General features: G+C 35.6%; 1 protein-coding gene across 9 annotated transcripts in view; it reads right to left on the bottom strand.

The window, feature by feature from the left end:
• Positions 1-22,377, bottom strand: part of LOC132951777 (uncharacterized) — a 260,467-nt gene that overhangs the window by 92,981 nt on the left and 145,109 nt on the right. Inside the window, exon 1 of one of the 9 annotated variants that reach the window (XM_061023733.1) lies at positions 21,910-22,168. The exons of 7 other annotated variants lie outside the window; for them this stretch is intronic. The gene's annotated coding sequence lies outside the window, so the exon portion shown is untranslated. Of the gene's footprint in view, positions 1-21,186; positions 21,494-21,909; positions 22,169-22,377 lie in introns of those variants that run through there. One more of the 9 variants, XM_061023734.1, reaches the window with a different exon arrangement.

Below are 22,377 nucleotides of genomic sequence, written 5' to 3'. Positions count from 1 at the left end.
TTGTTCGGGGAACGATAATGGCTCCGGGACTCGATTGATTGAGAGCTGTGGACCGGACCATGCCGTGCCACCGTGTCTGCGGGCACGTCTGCGACCGACCGTCGCGAGGACAGGTGGAGGTGGCGATGGAGGCGGTGGACTATATATCTTCTGCGGTGGCAGATATCGCGATAATGAGGCGTAGTCGGCGGGATGTCCGGCTCTCGGTTTGTCACGTCGTTCGAGTAATAATTCCGTTCGGTCAGGAGACGTGGTGACGGCGTTCGTCGAGTGGCTTTTCCCATATTTTCCAGTGTAGGTAAGAGGAACCCCGTTAGAAACGTCAGCGAGAATGGCGTACCTACGTGTATTCAACATCGAAGTTGAGAAGTGTCCGAAAAATTTAAATGAATTAATTTCGTCGTCATACCGAAACGTGACAACACCGCGTGTCAGCTTAGAGCGCACCTCGATTTCCGCTGACGGTCGCCGGAAGGATTTTTTCACATAGATAGTCTGTCGAAGAAGTAAATGGTGGATAATATTGACTTTATTTACTTTAATATTATTATTATTGATTCGTATAAGTTTCAACGTAATAATAATGATTTCTTGACAACTAATTGAACAATAAGTATAATATCTGCATGATTTACTACAAACTCCCCACCAGGCGCCAACAATATCGATTTGTTTACGGTATAGGTACACATCCAGTGGCGTGGTGAAATTGGTCAGGAAATTAATTTTTTGAATTACCTACCACCCCTTGACTCTTAGGCAGTACCCATGTGGCATATACAAAATGCACAACAAAAACGCATCTCTTTAATTTGAACACTTCAGTAATTTAAACATAAATTACTATATAAAATTACACCTAGTAATTAATATTAAGGTCATGTTATTATTCGTATTAAATATCATATTCAGATAAAGTTAGTCTTGTACTACAATTTCTCATTAAATCCAGTACTCACTCACACACCCACGCCTTTAAAATTGTGAGGCAACTGCTCTTCAAAATCACGGTTAACATGCCACTATATACACATCTATACATTATGTTATTCAGTTACAAATGATATTAGTGAAGTTCATCGCTGATTTTAAGTAATTCATATTATATACTATAATATCGACAAAACTAAAAGTTTAAATTCAAAAGAACCCCTTTGTCATAACAATAACACTTTAATAACGAGAAATGGTAAAATCCGTTTGCGCACTTACAATTTTTTGTTATCGTCAGTATGCCTTATAATCATAACGAGGATCATAATATTTTATTATTGTGTGGTGGATAATTTCTAATTAAAAACGTAGGCAAGTAGTACTCTAGTGCCAACAAAAGGTTAGGTTAATCTCAACAAAATATAAGAAAGCGTGGTATCAACATCGTTGAAAAGGTGTATATAGTGTATACATATATTTTTCTTACATTTCTCATTAATTCGATTTCGAGAATAATAACGAAATCGATCGGTGTCCGTATTGTGTGTTGCGTGATACGTGCATATCGTTGAACGATTTTTTTAGTTTTATGTTTCTGCGGTCTCTTAAGAGCGCGGCGCAGTAAAGTCTTCAACTAGAAGCCTCGGGATCAGTTATCGCTATGTTTATAGCAGCGAAATGTGGACTAAAGCTTTCGGTAATTGCGTGTGTATGTGAAAACCCCAGAGAGTAATAGCGGCACACGGATATAGGGAGATAAAACGGTGGGAGGGGGTTGCCTATGGTAGGAAACCGATCTCAAGCCGGCCGTGTGATTTGATAGTTTGTGTTCAACGATTAAACCAGCTAATTGCAATCTTATGCCTGAAATGATACTCCAAGTTTTGCTCTGACGCCTCTGTACACAATGCCGATTAATTAGCGATTTCCGACATAAGAGGGGAAACATTGTTCGGGCTAGGATCCACACGAAACTGTTGATATGGCAATAATTCAAATAGTGTATATGAAAAGAAGAATAAAAAAATTCGAAGGGATTCAATGGAGTAGGGATTTTGATGATTTTGCCAAACCGACGAAAACTTGTGATATCTAAGTGAATATTCTGATTTTATTTCAAAATCCTACTGCATAAATCAAATCGAAAACAATAGAAAAAACTAAAATTATTATTTTATAGAATCTAGCATTGATAATAAATTAGGTATATATAGGTACCTAATAACTAATGAATAATAATAATAATATATTCAGTTTTATTAATGTTTTTATTCATATCACATAAAACGTTTCATTTAAAGTTTTATATTTTTGCATTTATAAATTTAATATAATAATATGCACTTGAATTATACGCCATTTTCTATTTTCATTTTTCCGAAATTAATTTTATATGAAGCTCATTTTATTATTAGAGTGAAATGAGTAAAAGTTTTTATTTTAACGTTTTTAATTATAACATGATAGTTTAATGTTAGGTAGGTACCCATTTATAGTACGTAACTCACATATACCATTATATTATAATATATGCCAATAATAAAACCACTCTAATCATGTCTCGAGTAGTTTGGAAATGTTCACATATCGTCTTATATTACGTGTACCTTTTTTAACCAGATTAAAAAAAAAATTCCTTCCTTCAATTAATTAACGTTCCATTCAGGCCTTTCAAAATGAAGTACAAAAAACAATCTGTTGTCCGCCCCTCAACAACCAACCACCCACCCGTCATAACTACAGCCGTTATTAACTTGAAAACCTATCGGAGGATGAAAATTTCACGCACGAATGTTTTGAAATAATTATCAGCCTAAAACCTTCGTCCGACGGAGAATACTTATATTTTTCGAGCAACTCGATGTGTCTAGTGCTTAAATAATAATAATAATGATAAAAATAAAAATCTTAGGAGTTGATGACAGACGGGCTCGACTTGCGGGTCCTTACGAAATTGATCGAAATTGACGTTCGCTAATAGTGCGTTTTCCTAGAGGAAATATGTTTTTTATCTTTCATTTTTTCGGCAACCCTCTTTAAGTGATAGAAATCTCTATAACCTTTCTTGATAAAAAGTCAGTGGAAAAAAAAGTTGATTGTTAAACGAATTGGCATTGTTGACGCATTTGTACCCCCCCGCGGGCCGAGAAACGTGAGGGGGAGTGTGTGTAAGGCGATCCGGAGCGTTTATCCGCTTCAGGACGTGTGTACAGACGTGTTCCCCAGGCGACACTTGACATCTTTACCTCGTGTCTAAGAGACCGTAGACGCTCGTTTACAGTGACGTCGGCCCAAAGGAGCAAGTAAAATGGAGGAAATATACGTGAGCGAAACATTGTCCATGTTTATAAATAAATAAAGAGTGTGAATTTGTTATTTTTTGCATATTTTTAGTATGTGCGTCCTAAATATAAATATAGGTACTGTCAAAATACGCTCTAAATAATGTCCAAAACCCACCACAAGGGGTATTGCAAGTACGACAACATTTGTGTTAAAATACATATTTTATGATCTGTTCGGTAACTTGATGATGATTCGTATCTCATCGAATAATAGAAAAAAAAAATACTTGTGCCACGAACGATTTAAGCTTGATTATTTTGTGTAGTTTATGATAATGCCTATTTATTTTAAACAACTATAGGTTTCTAGAAAGCGAACAAATCATACAATCGAAAGAAATTGTAGTTACCAGGCAAGGTACTAGGATTTTTAGTTGGTTCTTTAATATAGTTAGTTCATCATTTTTTTGTCTTTGTAAAATCAGTATAATAATATTGTTCGTAGACTGATTTCGAAATGACGTGTAACGACCATATTATTCACATACTATTATACAATCCACCGACTGAACGTGTTTATTATATTATTATAATATAGCGTAGTCATATGAAAACCGTCGTTGGACATTATTATTATTATAATATAATACAAGGCGAGACAGACCGAGTAAACGAATGAGAGACGGATGGAAATAATGGAGAAATGGCGAGAAATGGTGAGACAGAGTGAGAGAGTTGAGTTGTCCGAACGGTGTTGTGGTATCGGGCCTGCGGCGGAGGCGGGGGTGCGGACGGGAGGCGAATAATGACTTTATAATGTAATTATGGCCGGGTGCCGAGGGCTTTACAGTCGTTAACATGGATCAACAGCCAGAGGTTAAACCTCTCGAACACTCCGGTGGATATCAAAACGGCCACTTAATTCGTCGTATTGTTTCCCTCAGGGCCGTGTGTTTCGACCAGATTGCGAATGGCCCAAAACCACTGTTTCTCGACTGCATTATTATTATTATTATCATTATTATTATACTTAGCTTCATACCACCACGCGATGATATGATAATATCGCGTAGGAATACATACGCTTACTATCGTGGGAGTTGTATTATTGTATACATTTTCACCAATCTGTCTCGTCGGAGGAGAGAAAAAATGTTATCTAACCCCCCCCCCCCCCCCCCCCCCCCCATCACGGTCAACCACTGCAGAATTATTACAACTCGACTCCGTGTGCACAAACACAGGCACACTATACGTGATTTATCAATATATGGTAACTTACTGGAGTATGTATTATTATTATTATTATAGACGTGAACCGTGGATTTTCCCCTCGGTAAACACTCGCGTATATTATCGTATATATATATCGCAATATATAGATCCGCTCGCGCGTTCGTTTGACGGTGATATTTGCTCGGTAGCAGACTTGGGGCGACGGCGCCCATAACAAATAACACGCGGGCTACAACACTATATAAATAGGTACACTATGGGTAGTACTAGTACAATATTATAATATCATGTGGGTTATACGCATAGGCTGTGGCACGTTTCCGATAGGTACCCACGAACGCCGTTCGCAAACAAATTTTGCGATCAACTTTACATATTTTTATTACAACCCAATAATAATATTATTATGCCGAAAAATATAACCTATAATATACATATTGGGGGACGGAGTGGCCGAGCGGACTATGGCGTCGGCTGCGACGCAGCCAACCCGAGTTCGATACCTCGGCCCTGGGTGGCATTTTTCTTCGGGCAAGTCACGGTGTCCGGAGAACAAGTGCCGCCATCCCCCCACCCCCGAGACACGGCAGAAACCTACGGGTGCCCCATTAGAAATTCTGCCAAAATACAACACACACGTGTACCAACCTACCCAATTTAAAAACCTATACAGTGCCCTCCCCCACACACAATGGCCTATGTTGCCGCGGGTTACCCCCCCCCAAAAAAAAAATACATATTACTATTTATTAAATATCTACTAAACAAGTGTTGCGAGCGTATTTAACGATATATTCGAGTGACATTTTTATAATATAGACATGCTGGTCAACGACCACCGTGACTGAGATTTTTTTATCGTTTTATCATGTTTTTGTGTATAATTATTATATGTTTATACGATTATAATTCTTCTTTATATGTACAAATGATTGTGCGTTTGTTAGTACAAACAGTACAGTGAAATCTCTCGTAATGGGCACCCTGAATAGCGGACACCTCCTAATGTGGTTGCTATATATAGTGACTTATATAGAGGAAGTAAGTTTTGAATCTACAAAAATATTTTTAAATCATTCATTGAAAAAAATAAATTAGAATTTTGTGCAATGTTTATTAATATATATGTATACACTCAAAAACTACTCGACCGATTTTGATGAACATTTCTGTGATTGTTCTTGGAAATATCAAGAAAGTTTGGAGAGTACCTACCTAGTTTGAACCGTGTTCAAAAATATACCAAGTGCTATATCCAATCCACCAGACAGATGGTTGACCGTCACGGTCAAATTAGTTCACAAAACGAGGCACACCGATGCCGATTCGCCCGCGAACTGAAGCACACCATAATAGAAACGGAGACACGCTTATATAAAGCCGTATTTTATATATTATATTCGTTCATTTTTTCCCGGGAGAAGTGGGGTCGTACAGCCGACACAATATAATATATTGTAACACCGAGACTTTTGCGTTTAATACACATTTTACCATCGCTGCGGCAGTAATATACTGTAACGCGTGCGGAGAGACACGGAGGCGTGTGAAGGTATCGGACTAATGGAAACAGCGGAGCTGTGAAATAAAAACGAAAAAATAATAAGAAAAATCGGTTCATTTAGCTGGGGCTCGCGCGTATTATGCCGCGGCAATAACTGTCGACGTTTAGTGCACCACACCCCGACCGTATATACTTACATTTATATATATATATTATAATATATACGAACCGACACCACCACACACGCACTCACGCACAAGTCGTATTTCCGTCTTACATATGGGCCACCAGAGGTTTACATATATTCACGTCCCGTCGCCGTCATCGTCGTCGTCGTTTACCTCGTCAAGACGGGGGCGCGCAAATTTGACTTTTGTATTCCGCCGCAAAGTACCCCCCTCGCCCGTCCCGCGGGATCCTCTCACCGGCGCGATAATAACGTCGGATGCCGGCGGGTGAAGGGAGGGGTGGCTAAGTGCTTAACAAGATGTAGCAAATTGCACCTCATTCAAAGGCCGCGGCTTGCTAAATGGCACATTGTACGCGGTGCATCAATCAACGAGGCCCCTTTACCGTGCGGCGGCGGCGGCGGCGTGCCGTTACCGGCGGATAAAAGTCTATATATATATATATACACACAGACACAGCTAAGACCCGCGTGCACTCGGGTCGGTATTAGCTAGACCCGTTCTCCGGGGACTCGCAGTCGCCACTGGGGAAGGGGTGATCCAATAGGTGAAAAAAATAATAAATATAATTCTGCGAATTATTTATTAAACAGTCCTGCTACGCTCTACGAATGATGAGAGTACCGAACGAGGATCCATCATTCCTATTTGAGGACCAAGCCAGTCATTGCAATGATGTCTATGTTATGTGCTACTGTTTGTAATATTATACCGTTATCTCTACCGTATCTATAATTTGTATTAGGCATGTCCCGTTTTCCATGAAATAAATAAATAATAATAATAATATAATAGAGGTAGTTATATCGTGCATAAGTATATTATGTGTATTATCGTCATAATATTGTATATTATAATGAGTACACCAATTGACGTCGATTGTGACCTCGAAGTGCAAGCGGAGTGTTGCATATAACCAGCCCGTTTGATGTTGAACATTTATTTCAAAATTAATCAGTCGCACTCGGAAGTGTCACAGTGGTTGAAATAATACTAATTTTGTTTTTACTATTATTAATAATTTATAATTTGTGCTGATTTATTTTCACTGTGTATAATCGACGCATATAATATATTAATGCAAGAGCAGTGGTTCAGCGTAAGGTTTCGCAATATTTAAATTTTACATTTATACCTACTCACGCTCAGTGAACAGATTTGATTGACCTACTAGGACATAAATTTATATGCAAATGTATATTTTTTTCCAAACTAAATTTACAAACTTTGACAAATGTCGGATACCTACGTTTTGAGAGAGGCTGAACGAAATGGGCTAATACTTGTTTACATATTTTTACATATTTCACTATTTTTTCATTTTTTATTTATACATATTTTCTATAATAATTTAAAATTTATTGAAAACATTTTAGAATAAGTTCATACTAGAAAATATATGTTACGTTTGAGGAACTGTATGATAATAAAATTTACTATAGCTCGAAAAGTGAATTACACGGTATTAAAAATATATCAAAATGTCGACGTTTTATATAGGTTACCTTAATATCCGTTTTAACTCTATCAACTAAAAAAGATTTTAATTTCCAATGTATATAATTAAAATAGGCATAGAATAATAATGATGATAAATTTATTATAGCGGTTGCGAAACTTTTCCCTATGTTTCAAGGAGCCGTAAGACACCTTATCAATACTGTTGTGTGAATAAAAAAAAATAAAAACTTTTTCTACTGATAGCAAAGTGATGAGCGGCAGAATGTAAATTTTAAGAACGAAAGAAAAGCAATTACTTTTTTTTCCCGATGAAAGCGAATGATTTATTAACGTGAAAAAAAAGAAAACATATTGGGTCGTGGAAACAGTGTTTTTCCAGGTTGTTTTATGTGGAAAATATGAATTATGGCGGAAGCCCATTAAACGTACAACATGTGCGTCCTTTTTGCTCACGTTAAATAATAAAAACAAAATATATATAAAAACAAGCATTTAAACATGTAGCTGGAAATATGAAGAAGACGAAATATTTTATTCTCGTAAAGGGGATCCAGAGGCTCCGGTATATTTTCTCCAGCAACGAGTGTGATTTATCGTTCACGGCCTTCATTAAGCTCACGTTAAAACACCCTTTTTGCGCGCGATATTATTCCTGGGATTTCTTACTACTCCTCCCTTGAATTTTTTTAACTTTAATAATTTTATACGAGAAATCTTCGCTGTATGCCACTCCCCACCAGTTCTACGGACTGATTTCTTTTTTACCCTCAGAATACACCTCATGCCGGCCGCAGCTTACAACTATTAACTTTGAAAATATTTTTGTAAGAAAACCCCGCCAAGTCCTTTCGTAACATATTAAATGCAATAAAAATTATTATGTTTTGTCATTTTAGCTAGTAATGTTTGCCTGGCGCAGTACTGCTGATAATCGTTTTACGAAACACAACAACGATAAGGTGTGGTCTTACTATTACCATGTGTTTGTGTGCGAGTCAAAGACTTTATAAGTTGCAATATTAATATAATATTATGACTTGTAATGAAAGCAAACATTGTGAATTGTAATAATTGATAAATAGGTTAGCAATGTGCTCTTTGCGTACTCGTAACTCAATAAAACAATTGATTAAACAACTCTTAGTGTTTCATTTGACAAATGCGGTTCATTTAAAGTCATCTATAATTGCAATGAGTTTTAATTATAACCTTATTTTAATGACAGGTACCACTAAATAAAATAATCGAAATGCTATGTTACAAACAATAATAGTAAATGTTATTTAGTTAATAATAATAATAATAATAATAATAACAATAATATTAAATAACTCAGAGAGATGCAAATGAAATAAAAAATTATCATATAACAAAATCGAAAATCGAAATCCAAATGTTTGTATTTTGGATTTTGTTAAATGTTTTTTTTTTTATTTCTTTTGCATTTGTCGACATTTTTCAATATTTTAATATATAGTTAAACATCATTTTTGAATCAATATTTTATTTGCATTTAGTGACAGTCATCATATTATAATGACATTTCCTATTTGATTGGTTTTGGATTATGCTTTACAATTTTGAATACCTTTTTACATACTATTATTATAATATACATTGCGCCGGACTTGATTTGCTCACAAATAGCCTGACAATCGAAATCAATTTTTATTGTCGTTCATGGATCATGAACTTTGCGGAAACCCCTTGACTTGTCCCCCGACGGACTTGCATGTATATAATATAGCGTTCGTGGTATGCGTACAAGAGGGCGACTGTCGCCTAATGTTTTATTCACGTTTCTTATGAGCCACGTGAGTTTGGCCATCATAAACGCGGAAAACCCACAATTTTTTCACCATATTTTACGATACCGTGTTTATTTTATGGTAAGTATAGTCTGGACTCCGATCGATTTGTATACAGAATACCGTATTTTCCCCCAACGGATTGTGTATTGAAGGGAAAAATCCAGACACCATATTATAAATTATACTATACATATGGAAAAATATATTATAATAATCGAAGTCGCGTCACATATATTTAATCGTATATTAAAATAACATTTTTCGAAATATATTATAATAGTAGGACGTATATACCGCGCAATATTATTAGTGTACATTATTATATTGCTTATTTTCATTAACTGCATACATGACGTATACCATTATACTATACGTACAAAAACTGTTTTGTGAAATTCAATAGAATATTATACTTCTGAGTCCACTTGTATAATATGTTTACAAAAACGTTGTGCAGAACAAGCAAAGAAAGACTGAAGTTTAGGAAGAGACGACTAATAACAATTCGCCGTTACGACTCGTCACATATGTGTCGTACAATATGGACGGGCCGAGGCGACTCGCAAGAGCGGAAACACATCGTATTGATGATGGACAACAGCCCCGACGTATAAGCCGGACATCCGTTATAATACCGTCAAAGTACGCGTCACGGTCCAACGGATCGCATTATAAACTCGGAGAATCTATATAAGACATACGCGCGCATTAAAAGGGTGGGCAGGACAGAGACAAGGACTATAGAAGGACGAGCACGCGAGTACATTTTCTTAAAACGTAAATTATAACATGTGCACATATTATTATGTAAATTATAATATTATATTCGTCGTCGAGTCGGCCGAGCGGAAAACGTGTCGATCCGTTTTCTTTAGATGTCCGCGGCGACCGTGTAATAATAATAATATCGTCTGATCAGTTTAATGTACGAGTATGTCGTACGGCTTAACGGACAGACAGCTTCTTTTTGGGTAAAAGTCGGAGGAGGTCAAGCAGATCGACTCGTGCTCGTTGTTAAAGAATAATAATAATATATTTCAATATACTAACGCAAATAATGCGTCGGCGAGTGATTGGATCTTTTGCTGCAAACCTTTACCGACGCACGGCAAATGTGTCTTCAAAGTGAAATTGTTTTAATTATATTACTTATATGTAATGTGGACGGAAAAAAACTTTTTTACATACACGCAAACGGCCTTGTGAGCACACACAGATGGCCGTGTAAAGGGCTCGGTGTAGAAATTGCGAAAAGTTCCAAGTCATATTTGTATAATAATTAATTATATTATAATATTATATATAACGAGAGCTCAGAAAATTGCTGGAGATGCGCTCGTGTGCTGGGTACGGAGAAAATATTATATCGCTATTTTATCGTACGAAGAACGATGGCACATAATTATATTATATTATTATTTATAATATATTGCACAAATGGAAATATACGAATTACGCGGCCCACCGAATCGCAGTCAGTGGTGGTGTACACCAAACCAAACAATATTATAATATATTATACGCACACACAAGTGTATATTATAATATTATTATAACGGTGGCGAAAGGGGGTAGAAAATTAGAGCAAGAAATTGATTATCGATGCAAAAAGGAGAAAGCGAAGAAGAAAAAAAACAATAATAATATATATATTTTATTTCACCCGGTTCTTACCACCGTCGGCCGGGACGACTTCTTCGTTTTCCGAGCCAGTTAACACGGCGGCGGTGTATTAAAAAACAATTATTCAACTTTAATGGGCATTATTTTGATATTCATTTGGCTATAAAACCAAAGATATTCTCATGGCCCTGCAAGACGGATATATAATATTGTTATTGCGCAAAAAAAGAAGGGGAGCCCATTTTCTTAAGATTTTTTTTTTTAAACAGTAATACATGTATGTATATATTTTCACTGTGTTCGTTGCCGAGAATGTCAAAAGTTTGCGCTCGACGGGAAATTTAGACGAAAACATTTCTACCCTCAGGCGGAAAAAAAAATTACATACCGGCTTGTTTGTGGCCTATGGGGAATATTTCTGCGCATTTGGAACCCATTCACCGGTGGTAGCGGCGGACAGCGTCTGTGAGCGTTTTTTTTCCAGTTATACAATAATAATAATATGATATATTTTATTTCTCGGGTTGTAAAATCGACGAATATATAGTACCCCTTCGTGATGTTTGGCTTACGGACGTCACCGTTGTCGTGCGTATGCCGCATGTATACCGAGAACATTACTAAAACCGTTATTCTTTCGAGTTTATTAAAGCTGGGAATGTAATGCCCCAAAAAAACACCCAAAACTGTAATATTTCCTAAAAATTCAAAATAATGCACATTAAAATGCACTTTAATAATAAAGCTAGTTAATAGATTGATTATTCGTACAGGATTAAAATCGAATTAATACAACAACGGAAAAAATTGCTTAATAACCACGTTCGCGTGTTGAAAACGAATTCGCAAATCACAACTATACACATATATATCAAGCAATATTGTATAATATTATATCGTATATTCGTGACTATCGCAAGTCGAAAATTTTCAGCATAACATAAACTCTGGGGCAGTGTGTGCGAGTGTATGGGTGTAAGGCTGTAAGCAGGTTTAATATATAGAGCCGCTGTAAATCGTATTATCCGAGGGAGCTACGCGGCCTAACGAATGATGAACGTGAGCAGTTTCTTGCGCTCGTATACTGCGTGTGTATACCTATATATATAGGAGCAGCAGTATAGTGGGCCGCGCGTATGGGACCTGTGGGTGGTGGGTATGAGAGGGTGAGTGTGGGGAAACTTTGTCGTTACCCCGAAAAGTTTTTATTTTCGGCAAAGGGCTAGAAGAAAAAAAAAAAAAAGTCGTTCGCAGTCTCAACGGCGTGCGTGCGAATTCGGTTCCGACGGATATACCGACGGCGGCGGCACGGTGGGACGGATTTTCATAATTTCTTCATCGTATATACTTATTATTATTATATTGGGAGGAGGTGTTTTTCTTTTTTCATATATATATTATTATAAAGAAGAGAAACTTTTTTTTTCGTCACACACAAAAACCGTAACTTTTTGTCTGTTAAATATTTCATGACAGGTCTCATGCCGGTCAAAGTCGTCGTCGTTTAAAGAACTGCACCGGCCGCCGTGGTGGGTTCCTTTCGTCGCACGGCACAAATCCACCGGCACTCACGTGATTCGAATATTTAGCAGGGCCTCGCCCCCCACGGTGTATAGTATAGTGATTTCGACCACCTCCCCCCGAACAGCGCCACCGGCAGCGGGCCGACGCATATATAATTGAATCCTAGTAAAGTATCGTTATTATAGGTATTACTCGATGACATGCCCGTTCAGTCACGATTACCGTTTATTAATTATTTACCTTTCGAAAATTATTGGCTGCCCGCACGAAAGGTCGTTTTAATAATAATGAACGCGTATAATGCCTACGCGCGCTTCTCGCAATTTGATTGTCAATCGTTGAAATATTAAAACGTTATTCGTTGCGTTATTCGACAAACAATAATAATAATAATCTATAATATAATAAATATAATAATCAAAAAAAGAAATACGCTGAATCTAACCTTTTTTGTCCATGGATAGAAAACGGCAAAAATATAGAAAATATAATATATATTTTGAAATAATATGACATCATTAGTATTGTGGAACTAATAATAATTTGCATTTGTGTAGTATATTATAATATAATTATGATATCGATATTATTTTTGAATATTAGTTCAATGTAAAGCTAATAGTATTGTGATTGCTATTTTAATTACAATGCAAAACATAGACACATTATGAATATCGTTCGAGTTCCTATGTCGTTAATTATTTTAGGTAGGTATATTAATATTTCCATAAAATAAATAACTCTTAATATAAACCGATATTTCAGGATATAAGTGGTTACCTATGATTTAAAGTATTCGTATTTTGTCTAGTGAAGAAAGTGAAAGTGAAGACATTTATCAGAAAGCAAATAAAATGTGGATTGAAAGATACGATTAGGGTTATATAAGAGATACAAATAAAATAAAATACACAATTTTTATATCATAGAAAAACAAAATATAAAGTCTTGAATTATTAATAAAAAAAACACTGAATTTCATCTTTTTGTATTCAAAAATAAATTTTTACCTTACTCTACTAGTTGTTTTTTTATATATATAAAAAATTTACTAGTCTGTATTCCCAGTATATAATTTATTTATTAGTATTCCCAGTATTCCTCAGTATTCGCATTTATAAATAAAATTGATGCGTTTCAATTTAAATGTATAGTGTTGGTTGTTCTAATAGTAAATGATGCAAGATTGACATGTAAAGGTATATTAAAAAAAAATCCTTAACACTAATAATTTCAATCAAACAGTATGTATTATTGTTTAAACTTCACGGTTCTTATAAAATCGAAACTGATATCAAATTACCTAAATCTCATAATATCATACAGAATATCGCTGCACTCGTAAATACATAATAATAATATTAAGTTTCACACTGCAACTACGAATGCATCGGTAACGGACTTTGGGTCGTAGCAGATTGATACGTCTCGACGACCGTACTTTCGCTGTGATTCTCACACATTTTCAGAAATTCGTGTCGGAATATATAGGTGACTTTCGTACCTACTGCGCGGCTTTCACGCACGTGTGACGGAGGAAATGTGAAAACATACAGTCGTAAGTCGCATATTATAATATGTACACACATGTACGCGTCGGAGGAAGTGCGTACGGAGACTATATAGAGTGTGACTCGACGGGACCAGGAAAACCTTTTAGCGCCCTATCGTCAAGCGACGCGCGTTTTGTCCTTTCGGACGACCGCGATGACGAATATATATAGTAAGGACGACGTTCTTCGCTCGGCGGCGTCAGGATAATCCCAGAAGTGGGCGCTCAGGATATGCAACATTAATGGCACCCAAGTGACCGGCACTTACATTTATATTTCAACGGCAACCAGTCGCGCTTCCCACGGCGCGCGCGTCACATGTGCCTGTCACGAAAACATTATACTATTATATTATAATATAATCGCACGGTTCAATAAGCCGCCGTCGTTCGTCACGTAGGTACCTAACCTACCCATGACAGCCGCCTATACGACCCACCGTCGGAAGCAAGCCAATTATTATATTACAAGCGGTACCTACGTTATTATTATCACAACACAACTGCAGCAGCTGTTCCCCCGGCGGACCAGGACACGTTATTAACGCGGTCGTACCTATGACATGAAATTTGTGTTGGCCGTCATCGCTTATCGAGAAAATGAACGGACGGCGGGACGGGACTGTTATTAATTATTATTATATCGGAGTAGAGCTTTAACGAAAATTCTGTGGAAAAAAAAAATAAAAACCGATACGAAACGAAACGAATTAAAATCACGTAAGGTGTTGTTGACGAAGGTCTCGTGACTTGGCGGCCGAGCAGCCGGTGCCACCCGCTGGGTATTACGGTAACAATTATTTTTGTTGTTGTTGCGAAAAGCCCTCCGGAAGAGGCTCTGAGAGTCCCGGATAAATGTATAATTATATATACCTCGTGCGCGTGTTATACTCACGATTTATCGCGGACGTCAAAACACAGGCGAAGCACACATAGGTAGGTATTATTATTATTGTTATTATTTTACAAACGCGTTCCTAGGACGTCTGAAATGAAAATAGAACGGTCGCGTATATACCTACACATCCGGAAACCAAAACGTTTCGAGACGTAATCAAAGTTTGTTACCGGATACAATATCTATATAATATCGTAGAATATATGTTTCCGATTGACATGCGCTGCATACTTGCGCACAAACGCACGATTGACTTATTGCTAAAATTGCATTGGACGGGAGTAATTACAATATTATTTAGGTACGTATCTCAGTAAATTTCCGAACAGTCGGTTAAAACTAAATATCTGCCGCGGATTTCAATATTTCGAGTTCCATACGGTAATTGTTACCGACCACGACGTGAGATAACGATTCCATGGTTTTTGTAAATATATAAAATACTTATTATAATACTACCTATTAGTTTATAATATTTCGTTGTCAACTCTAAAATGCTCAAAAAGTGATTAAAAAAGATATTATGTGCGATATGCGCAACAATATTAACGACGTAATTGATTTTTGTTTTGTTTGTAAAAATATCATAATATTGTAATTGTTTCGTTTCACTCAATATTATAGATGATATTGTTATTAAAGGGATAATAATTAACAAAATATATAATATTATATTTTAAGATTGTTATTAAACGATTACTTTACAACGCACATTTAGTAATCTACGCATTAATCGTGTAATGCAATTTATTATTTGTTCCCCAATGTATTTATTTGTTAGAGTTCTGCCTAGGGTGATAGATAAAGTTGGTTTTGTTCTCCGGGAGAGCAAAGTGATTAGCTATTGTAGGTAAAAGTAATGACAAGGGTGTATACAGAGGTTTTTTTTATTGTTCTTTAGGCGTCAAAGGAACTATATCATGTTTTGCCGATCGGCCGAAGAACAAAACAATCCACTTCGCCACCATTCGATTCCCTTAAGTTTATCATTCTCGGGTTTTCCGGCAAAATATCTTCAAATATCCGATAATCGACGTATCTTTGGCGCGAGGGTGTGTAATTTCCGTTAGGACGGTTTTAGTAGCCGATTTATGGCTGAGAAAAGTTCAAAATGCCCTCACGGGATCCCCACGTATATAATATATTATATAGAACTCCATTTGGCCAAAACGATATTATCATTATGTGCTAATTCAAACTAAACAATATTTTTATTTCTAACGTATCATAATATTATATTATAATATATTTTTATTTTTACCCGGTCCTCGGGAGTAGATGCGCGTGCAAGGGATAAAGAATGAAATAAAAAATAACGTCACGCTTTAACAATATAACAAGAGGGTATTCCATTACCATTACGGACTCAATGGGTCGAAATGATATGCCAAACGAAGATTTTTGACGCCGATGTACTGCGGGGGACGAACATCACTTGAACCTTTAGACGGAAATCGCAGTCATTAAAACGTGGACGGCACAAAAAGTGCACTCGAAAAGAATATGTCATTCTGCTTGGGGTTTACCGATCGTTTCCGATTTTGACCATTATGATTTTATTTTTTTTTATCTTGTACTGAATGCAATAATATATGTCGCGTAGAGGGTTACGGTTTATATGGGAGGAAAAAAAATGTCTATAGCAGTTTAAAAAGCATGTATGGGAGAAATATTGAATTCGGAGATTTTTATAATCGTTAGTGCGCTTACATATTGAAAAACCTACGCGTGCAATTAAAATAAAAAAACCAATACATCCATATCGTTTCGTTTGGGATCTAAAAATACCAACAAAAAAAAAACTATATAAATCGCAGTTTATTATTATTATTTCATATTCTCCGGCGCGGATTTAATTATTATTTTCTGTAAAGAACATGTTTGATGCGACTGTTTAAAAATGCATCTATTCTTACTAAAATTACATAACCCTTATTAAGACAATATTAGAGTTCATTCAAAACTTAATATTTTGTTTAAAAATATTATATTCTTAGATATGATTTTAATATTTTAAATAATTATTACAATTTTTTTAATTTACGTTTTGAATATTGAGATAAATTTGAAAAAAAACAAATATTACATTTACAATATCTTAATTAGAGATTTTTGAATGTAGTCCATAATTATTAATATATTGGTTCTAAGATATACGATGATTAGTGTGTTTTGTTATCAGAAATTACTTATTGCTACCATAATATTACATTTAGTTCACTAAATGGGTTGGACATTGATTACTGCAATGTCTTTAAAGATGTAAATTCTTGATTTTTTTAGAATTCAAAAACATAAAACTACTGCTAGGTAACTAACATTTTTGGTACACCTGACTTCAGTAAAATGTTATCATTTGTGAACCTTAACTCAAGATGTTTTTTTATGAATGTGACAATGTTTGATCATTGATTTATAATTTAAAATAATAATATACTATTTGGATACTGTGATAAATTAAAATGATCAATAAAAAAATAAAAAAATAAAAATAAAATTGTATGATTTTATATTATTAACATTTTAAAAATAACCAACTACAAAATTATATTTTTTATGTTTTATTTGAAACCAGTGGACAAACAAAAATAATAATAAACATTAATATTAGATTATTTAATCAAAATAATATGATGAAATATAAATAATTATTTGATGTAAGTAATCATTAAAAAAAATAATAACATATAAATATATAACCGATTTTAAATTCTTATTTTCCTATCTGGGGCCGTTAGTTCTAATAATTATTACTGATTCACTCTGATATAAAGTATATATAAATCGTGTATAAAAAGTGGCGCAAATTACAAATTGATATGATCTGATGTTGTAAGACTTTTGTAAATCCTCATTATAGTGTTGTGTGTGTGTGTTACAAATAAAGTATAATTATTTTAAATAATATGAGTGTTTTTTCACATGTGAATTTATTTATTTCAACTGTACAAACAATTAGTAATGATTTATGCTTTAATTCTAACAACTTATTGCAACTTCTACAAATCAAAAAAACAATTATTGAAAAATAACAAGATCCATTATATTATTATGTTTATTTAAAATCATCTTTAACGCGTGTCAGCTTTTTGATTATTCATATATACCTACTATTTTTATTAATATTTAATTATTTAATTATCAATGTGTGCAAAAACCGGTGAAACCTAACCGAAGTATGTCCCGCTTTCTCGCCGTACCCCTCGAGCTCTTAGATAGCGTCTTTCACGTGTCCGCGGTCACGGGTATTCGTGCTTATTTTTTTATCCACGAACGATATGTAACCGTAAATCGCATTCCATCCACTCGCCGCGGTAAATGGTATGCTCAAAGTATTACCTACTCTTTCTCGAGAAATTGGTTTGTTCGTTATTTATAATAATATTATTCCAGCTTTGACAAATGGCCCGTATTGGTGGACAGTTGTACTCGAAACAAAAACCAGAGAACCATGGAAGACTAGTCCGAGAACGAGTAACCCTAGACGCGGGTTCCATGATGGACTCAAAACGATTCGGGTGTTCGAAGTAAATAATTAACGTTCTCGGTTTTAGAACACACGAAACACGAACGATCGAATGAACAAATTGCGAGACAAAAACGTTATTTTACACAAACAAATATTTGTATGTTTTGCGTATCAGGTGCTTTTTATACGTTTGTCTTTTGACAAAAAAAAAAACAAACACATACACGCAGCGTACATCGTAGGTGCGGGAAAACACTGAGCAGTTACATTATGAGCTTTCACTATAGCTAAAACAAATTGTATTTAACGCACCTTAAGCGTATCGCTACTTTGTGCGTTACACGCGTTGATTGTTTTGATAAAGATCAAACAACGAATCTATGACGATAATTTTTAATATAACGTCGATAGCCTCATAATCTATAATTGCGATGCGATGCTATCAAATCCGAAACACCATACAATTTGCTATTATCGTTCTTTATATTTCACTATTATTTTACCGTATGATATTATCGTTTATATTTTTGTACAGATTGGTTTTGAAAAAAACAAATTGTATTGAAAAAAAATAAGTGGATAACCACTCTGTTGTACTGTGGATATAAATTGAACCTCGTCATTGGGTAAAAGTCACTGTAATGGACGTGTTAAATTTTAATCCAAACACTGTATTTGACCAATAATGATTTGAATTCTTTATTTTAACTGAACGCTAACTGTTTTTAATGTTTGAGTTTTAATGCTTTCCAATAATATAATCGCATACGATTTGCATGGTCATATAATTTATTTATATAGTTATACACTAAATAGGGTCCTACTAATACAAATAATAATATAATAATATGTCACTTAAGATACAAAAACGTGCAGTATAAACATTTCATGCTTTTCTATTTATTTCACGTAAGTAGAAGGGTATAGAACGGCCACAAAAACGACAGATTTCCGACGATACAAGGACAATGAAGAAAATATTATGTCAAAATGTGCCCCGACACGTTTTTGACCGAACATAACGGCATCCTGGTCGTTTTACTCTTACCGGGCGCACATATAATACGAGAGTGCATATGATATGAAAAAAAAACCTTTTTCCTCTTCACCGGTTTTTAGGGTAGGTATACACCTATTCGAGATATCGTTTACAAGAGCAACCCCTTTATTACATACGGGCGTGCTTGGGGGTAAGGATTAATGAAATAATTACGGCGCTCACATCTCACATACAAGGACTCGCACACGAGAGGATTAGCAAGAAAAAAGGAACGGGCTGAATAGTGGTGGTATACGTGCCGGTAAACGCCGTTTTTGCTACATATTTTACCCTCCGTTGTCATATGAATAATGATTACCGGTGTCCGGTTTTGAGCAAAAAATAATATCGTGTTGGTTCTCAAATAGAACAGCAACGGAAATAGAAAAACAGTAGCGCGTTTGCTATTTATGATTATGATATTCATTACCAAGTATAATATATTATGATAACGGAATCGAGTGAAAAATCTAATATCTCAAAATGTTACTTAATAAATTATTACCAAACATATTTTATAATAGTTTTCTGAATAATAAAAATGACACTATTGATCAGAAAAAAATATTTTTTATTTTATTTACTGTCAATTGCAATTGTGAAATATCAAAAATTTATTTTTAAAAGAAGTATATTATTAAAGTTTACGGTGACATTTAGCATAATCTTAATATGTAAGTATGTCCAAGTGGTGAGTATAAAGTAGAAATGGATCAAGAAAATTGTAATTATGTGCACAATTATAAAATGTTTAAGATATTTATTAAAAATATTAAGATTTGCGTCAAAATGTATACAATATACATAAACAATTAATAATGATTTAAATAGACTTTATATAAATATTATATTTTAAATAATCATATTATGTAATCGTAAAGTATTACTACCTAACTTCCTAAGATTTGTTTCTATCTTGTGTATACTTTAATATCCAAATCAAAATGTACATACGGGGGACGAGGTGGCCGAGCGGTATAACGCGACGGATTCGGCACAGCCGGTCCGAGTTCGATCCTCGACCACTGGGCGGCATTTTTCTCCGTGCAAGTCACGGTGTCCGGAGAACAAGTGCCGCCATCCCCCCACCCCGGGGCACGGCAGAAACCTACGGGTGCCCCACTAGAAATTCTGCCAAACACAACACACACGTGTACCAACCTACCCAATATAAAACCTACCAAACCTACCCAATATAAAAACCTACAGTACCCTCCCCACACCCAATGGCCTATGTTGCCGCGGGTTACTCAATAAAAAAAAAAAAAAAAAAAAAAAAAAAAAAAAAAAAAAATGTACATACATATGAAATATGAACCTATCTATTTTATATTAATAATATTTTTCTATAGACCAATATTATTTTTATTCAGTAAATAGAATAAGAAAAAAAATGTGTTCCACGCAGTGTGTCTATAATACTACAGTTATAAAGATGACTATATTTAAATGTTTTATTTAAATTATTTATTGTCTACATAAACTATAACTGTTCGACGTATTACCAATAATTATAAATGTGTACCTACTATAATATTATCTAATTATTAACATACAGCTGCGATTCACATAGTTATACTTATAAAAATTCAAAACGTACTCACAAAAATATTTATTTCAAGTGTAAAATATTTACTAAAAGTTAAATAAAAAAATTGCGAACCTGGTAAATTTTAGGAAAGTATTCGTTTTGTTACGCGATTTGAGCGGTGTGGTATATTGGCGCGTTGAAGTTTCCGTAACGGCATGGCGAAAAATACTCGGCGGTCGACCGAACGCGAAAACGGCATGGTGATAATATGATATAATATTCGAAAACGATGAAAATTTTATAAAAAAAAAACCTTGAAAGCACGGACGGAAGCGACGGTTCGGCTTAGCGTTGCAGCGATTCTAAATATTATTCTAATTATTATTATTTATCATTATCGTGAAGTAGTATTCGTAACCGGCGACGGACCGACACTGAACGTGTGCCCATCCCAACAATCCGAGTTCGAAAAACTTGGCCGCCCTTCATATATAAAGTTAAAATACTTAAACTTCTGTAAAGTTTTTCTCCATGCACTTTTTAAAGTCCCGAAAACTCGATAGAACAACAAACAACAACTAAGTTTGCCGCACCTAGTCACTTTTATTACAGTTTGGAAACAAAGTTCACCGGCCCCGCCGCGCCCCAACTGTCACGGCGTTCCGGACACGCGGTCTGCAGTTCGAAATCGAAGACGCGACGATAACGACGACGGTATCATCGGTTATTATTAGAAATATATATTATATCGTACATATTATGTGCTAAGTAAATTTTCAGTGAGAAAAAAAAAATTGAAATAAAAAACCAAAACCGAAAAAAAAATGTATATAAAAGTGTTCGTGTGGTACATACCTGACTCGGTCGCCGTGTTTGTCGGACTCCGCGATACACGGAGCTGTACGAGTAGTGCGACGTCGTATGCGGGGAGGAAAAAAAGTAACCCGACCGAAATGTTGGGAAAAGTTTTTCCCGCGCTCTCCACTGCTGCCGCTGCCGCTGCTGCTGCCGCTAACACACACCCCCAGGCCCCACGAACGATCGCGGCCGACCAGTGCCGACACCGAACCGAACTGTTGGAGACGCGGTGGCCAAATGAACGCGCCGGCGGACCTACGGGACACTCTACCCCCTGCGATAGGGTCGGTCTTGGCTGCCGAAAACGGTGGGGGTGCAAGTCATTGTTGTGCAGCGCGCGGAACTTGCCACGGATCGCGCTCAAAATGGATTTTCAGCAAAGCGTCTTTACTCAAGACGTGTTTTGTTTGTCGAATTTTTTCCACCCCCTATCGTTCGCTAAATATACGTGTGTGTGTGTGTGGG

Source organism: Metopolophium dirhodum, chromosome 9 (assembly GCF_019925205.1).
Source record: "Metopolophium dirhodum isolate CAU chromosome 9, ASM1992520v1, whole genome shotgun sequence".
In the NCBI taxonomy this organism is placed as follows: Eukaryota; Metazoa; Arthropoda; class Insecta; order Hemiptera; family Aphididae; genus Metopolophium; species Metopolophium dirhodum.
This window is presented reverse-complemented; position numbering and strand designations above follow the sequence as displayed.